Below are 6,133 nucleotides of genomic sequence, written 5' to 3' on the forward strand. Positions count from 1 at the left end.
AACTATAAAAAATTCCCTATGCGAATTTTTTCCCCTAGCTTCTCGATAAAAATATATTTGAACTATTTCAAAGCAATTTGATCTAAATACGTTTTTCGCTTATTGATGGTCCATTATCGGTTGAATAATTTTCATATTTTCTTTGTAAATGCAAGAAAAACTCCCCGGAAAATTTTTTCCAATAACATACATTATCACTTCATAGAAACTCATCCAGTTAACACTTCAGATCCGTATGGTCTTTCGGCAGGTATAGATGTGTGGTGGCTCGCCGCCATATTGAAAATGTAATTTAATTGCTAGTCCATGAAATAAACACATATGGTAGGTTTCCACGCAGCGATTAGCAATAGATAACCCAGATTAGATTTTTTTTTCTACGATTTTACAGAAACTATCCAAATTGACTATGCGAGAATGATCCATCAATCACCGACAAACGATTCTAGATCGATTACCATCAAAATTAATCGGAAACAGTTCCGTCAAGGGGCCAACTGGAGAAATTTTTTATGCTAATTTTGAAAAATTATTTTCTAATCGAGGAATAACCGACAAACGTTCGGATTAGTCCATCATTAACCGACAAACGACCAACAAACGATTGCAAAAAGAATTAATCCAATCCACACACATGGGGGGGCTAACTGTATGGAGGTGGCGATACGGGTACCTTCCACTCTATCCTATACTCTTTGAGCGTCACCTACCTTTAGTTTGACGGTGCAGTGACATTGCGTGAACTAGATTCACCCGCAGCATAAGCTTAGCTATAATAGTATTTAGAATCGAATTTGTTTTATCAATTTGGGCTTAGCTTATGGTATCTATTCATTATGGGAATAAGCGTAATAATTTCCCAGATGCATAGGTATTGTGATAAAAGTGAATTAATAGTGATAATTCAAATAAAATGATATTAGTAATAACGCAAGTAAGATAATAATTGAACAAGAATGTTTTGGTTTAGATACTTTGAGATATTGAGATATGAATTGATAATATCTAGGTATTAATATTCTGATAATATGAAAAAAATGAGTGTACCCTAGACTGGATCAAAAAAATGGACTATTTTTTTTTTAATGGTATACTGAAAATATTGTTCAAGATGACGAAAAAGAAATACCATACAAATTTCAGATTTTAATATTGATATTTAGAGGTGCTTCATCGCGATTTTCTACTTTCCATAAGAATAACATGGCCAAAATGGTTCTTGCTCCTTGCAATTTTTATCACTAGATAACGACGCGTCGTACAGAAAATTCATCAACATGTTTTTGTAGGAAATTGAACGTTCTACAAAAAAACATTTTGATGAATTTTCTGTACGACGTGTCGTTATCTAGTTATAAAAATCGCAAGGAGCAAGAACCATTTTTGCCATGTTATTCTTATGGAAAGTAGAAAATCGCGATGAGGCACCTCTAAATATCAATATTAAAATTTGAAATTTTTATGGTATTTCTTTTTCGTCATCTTGAACAATATTTTCAGTATACCATTAAAAAAAAAAATATTCAATTTTTTTGATACAGTTGAGTGTACATGTATTCGTATGTGTGTATTGTACGTGTATGCAAGCATTGGATATAAGTTTCAGATGCAAGCGTAATATTGTCGAGTATAAATGTTGGTCGTGTCTACGGTATCATTACCGACGGAATGACTCCATGTAAAACATGGCTGCCTATAATACGGCGTTTAGTCTTTGCTCTTCTGGTAGTTTTATTTTAGGGGTTTTTCGTAGACTTGATTAGTGCTAATACTTTTGATGGTTCAAACAATAACTATAATATGACTAAGGTTCTGTAGGAGGATCTCGCGACCTTCGAGGTGAGTATAGTCCTTCAATTAATGGAAAGTAGTTAGATGAGCGTAACTAGGTAATACCTAGTAACTTTCAGGCTGGTCGCAAGATTCTCGTTCTAAAGTTAGGCGTGTGTAACATGCAACTGGAACGTCCTTATGTTTTATTGCTTATAACTATTCCCCACCATTAATACCGACTAAGCAAACTCCAAATGTGAGAATTCTGTAACTAAATCATTCAAGAAAACTGCCTGACTATTTGAATATCCCTAGATGAAGTATAACAACAAATATCATTAAACAAGAGTCTAAAAACCGTATTACAGGAACCTCACATTACAGGAGACTATGATATTATTATTTCATCATTCCAATTTATTAACACTGCTATATTCGATACTATACAATACCTAGTTGCAAACACGGAGTTTAGAGCCACATTATAGGCAATCTACGCTACACCCTACCACAGCTCTGGAGGTAGATAAGACTGTAATGCAAAATATATAAGCATGAAATATAAAATCAATAGCATTACTGTAGTAAACTATAAAGACCAAGGACTGTGAAACCTCCAAAAATGTAAACACAAATTATCCAGCATGAATTATAGAATCTTTCCCGAAACGCCGTATCTCTTTCGTATCTCTTTCAAGAAAGCGAATGAACGCTGGGTGTTCGTATTTATTCAGATCGGTAGCAGTAGGGGTGTGAATCCTTCTCCTCAAGCATTACCCCACAACAACGTATTTCTTCCCCTTATTCTAAGTATTACAATTGAAGTTAATTTAAATTAGAATAAAACTCACACTTATAAATAAATTAAATAAGATTTATAAAACACAGTTTTCTTATGAGGATGATACAAACAACTAAACATCAAAAGATTATTGATTTAACATTAAACAAAAGCTCTTTAAATCCATTCAACTATATATTAACTTTGTTTCATTACTTCCTCTCAAAGTAACTATTTTAACCTAAAGGTTTTGTTTAAACATTCAGTATACGACAATCCTTTTGTGATATAATACCCAACATATTGCATAGTTTTTGAAAACGAATACGGCGTAACGGTTTTGTCATTATATCAGCTATTTGATTTTCACCTTCTACATGTTCTATATCTATAATTCCTTCAATATATTTTTCTCTAATAAAATGATGTCTTACTTCAATATGTTTATGAAATTCTGGATTTTTAGCTAATTTAATTGCACTAGCATTATCAATAAAAATCTTAGGAACATAATCAACATTAGTAATTTCTGATTGTGAATATTAATTTGTGGATATGAAGGTCATTGGAAAACAAAAAAAAAAATTTTCCCATTTTTCCGTTAACGTTTCAGCCCAGGTGAGGGCCCTCCTCAGAACAACATTTTATTAAGTAAGTTGCGTCTGTTAAAATTGACATAAAAAAAAAAAAAAAAAAAAAAGTTTTTAATTTACAGAATGTATACTATCATGGTATAACAGCCACAGGCGGTTGGAATGTTTTGGAAATTACCTTAAAAACAACATGGTGCAGACACATGGGTGATTACAAATAAACTTGACAACTTGATTTGCTAGGCTCGGAAGCCGATTTTGCAATTTAGGGCGATCCGTAACTCCCAACTCCTCATCGTTGATCGGTAGTATTAGTTGAAACAGTTACTTTTAAGAATTAGAGAATGAAACAATCGATGGAAAATTCGATGTGACGTCGTAGGCAGTCGATGAGGAATAGGCAGATAAGATGGCTACGTGTAAGCGACATAGTTCACAATAGACTAGAAAGGCGACTACTTAGTAGGTATACAGAGTTCAACCATAGGCTAGAAGCAATGACATAAAGATAACACAGTCGTCAGTGCCGCAGATCTAGTTACCTTCTGATAATCGGTAGGTAAATAATGCTCAGGTGTTCAATGTCCTGACGAAGGTTTACGCTATTGGTGTGGTTAATAATATTGCACATTTCTAAATAAATACGTCTAGAGTATACAGGTTCCTCTTCTAATATGCAGGCCAAATCATAATTGAAACGATGATCAGATGTTATAATGTGCCTAGTTAACGCTGTGTAATGTTCTTCATTTTCCAGAATATTTCTTTTGTGTTCTCTAATTCTGGTATGTAATTGCCTACTGGTTTGCCCTATATAGACCTGGTTACAATCTGAACATGGAATCTTATACACAATGTTAGATCTTTTATCCTTGGGCAAAGAATCTTTGCCTGAATCAAAAAGGGGTTGTAAATTCTCAATGTTAGTTCCTATGAAGCTGATGTTATATTTATGGAAGATTCTATTAAGTGATTCGAAAAGGCCGGCAACATACGGTAAAGCAATAAAGTTTTTGGAATTTAGTATATCGATATTAGAATTATTGTTGTTATTATGTGAAGCTAAGATGGAATTGTATTTTGATTTAGTGTGTTTGGTAATCAGAAATTTTGGATAGTTGTTTAAAAGAAGAACATTGTGTACAAGATTCAAATTTTTATAATGGAATTCAGGACTAGACAAACGAATAGCTCGGTCTACCAAGTTTTTAATCGTACCAATTTTGTATGATTGAGGTTGATGTGAATTAAAATTAAGATAGCGCTGCGACCAAGTCTTTTTGTGGAACCAATCTGTTTTAAGGAATGGGTTGTCATTTATCACCAGTGCGTCCAGAAAACTGATTTTTCCATCAATTGCAGTTTCAACAGTAAATTGTAATCGAGGATGGTAAGAATTAAAGGTATTGAGGATAGAATCAATGTTATCGGAAGGAACAGCTGTAAAGATATCATCGACGTACCGGTAATAGAAGGGTAGATCGAAACCAAGTTTGCTAATGCAATCTTGTTCTAGGTCATCCATGACTATGTCGGAGAGTACTGGTGATAAAGGAGAACCCATCGGAAGCCCAAAACATTGTGCGTAGTTTGTGTCATTAAACTTAAATATGGCCGCTTTAAAACAGATATTTAAAGCTGTAATTAGGTCGGATAAGGTGATCGGTATCTTTAGTTTTAGTGAGTTCCAACGCTTTTTGATAGACTCGATTGCAAGAGCATGTGGAATATTGGTAAACAGAAAGACGACATCGAGAGAAATAAGTACAAAGTTGTTAGGTAGCGAGAGGTTTCCGACTGATTCGACAAAACAAAAACTATCTTTGACCCGAGATGAAGGCTGGGTGATATTATTAGAGATCCATGTGTTCAATAAGCTAGCAAGATGGTACGTTGGGCTGTTGATGAATGAAACAATAATTCTCATTGGAACACCTTCTTTATGGATTTTTGGGAGTCCATATGCCCTAGGAAGGACACTATCGTTGTTGGAAATAGCGAATCTAGTTCTTTTCGATATTACATTGTTCTTAAGCCAGCTCCCAGTGAGTTTGCTGACGTCTTTTTGAAGTGTGTTTGTCAAGTCGTACCTAACAACTTTGTACGTATTCGTGTCATTAGGAATAATGACCGTGGTGTTGCTTTTGTCAGCTTTCAGAAACTTCAAATTCGGGTTGGCCTTTTTGAACTGTTTGGTCTCCCTTATCTTTTTCTCTAGGCTGTAGTTGTTAGGTTTGACAGACGGTTTGTTATTGAAGCTTTTAATTTCGTTGGTAAATTCTAAACGCGCTTGGTTCCTCAAATCAGCTGAACAGTAACATTAGTAACTTCTGTCAGTAAACGTTTCATCCAGATTAATTGTTTTGTTCCTTCAATTGCAGCTACATATTCCGCCTCAGTCGTAGATAAGACAATACTTCGCTGTTTTTGACTTAACCAAGAAATCACGCCTCCGGAATATTTGCAGACAACACCTGTTCTTGAACGATTAGTTTTTTTATCTCCTGCAAAATCTGCATCACTGAAAGTTTCTAATCGTTTTTGTTTATCACTAGTCTTATACAATAAACCAAAATCTAAAGTTCCCTTCAGATATCTAAAGATTCTTTTAACTGCAAGCCAATTAGAAAAAGATGATTTCTCTAAATTCTCAGCAGCTACACTTACTGCATAAGCAATATCAGGACGAGTTGAAGTTACAAGATACATTAAACTACCTACAGCTTGTCTATAAGGAAAATCTTTTTCGATATCTAAACCTTTAATATCATGTTGAGCATTATTCTTTTCACAAGGTATGGTAACTGTCTTACACTCTTCCATTCAAAACTTCTCAAGGACCCTTTTAGTATAAGTATTTTGATTTAAAAATATAGACCCCTTATCTAAACGTGTTATTTGCACTCCCAGATAATAGTCTAAGATTCCGATTTTAATTTGAACAACTTGTTTAAGATTTTCAACAAAAGATGTTATTTCATCTAAA

This window comes from Diprion similis, chromosome 5 (assembly GCF_021155765.1).
Source record: "Diprion similis isolate iyDipSimi1 chromosome 5, iyDipSimi1.1, whole genome shotgun sequence".
Taxonomy (NCBI): Eukaryota; Metazoa; Arthropoda; class Insecta; order Hymenoptera; family Diprionidae; genus Diprion; species Diprion similis.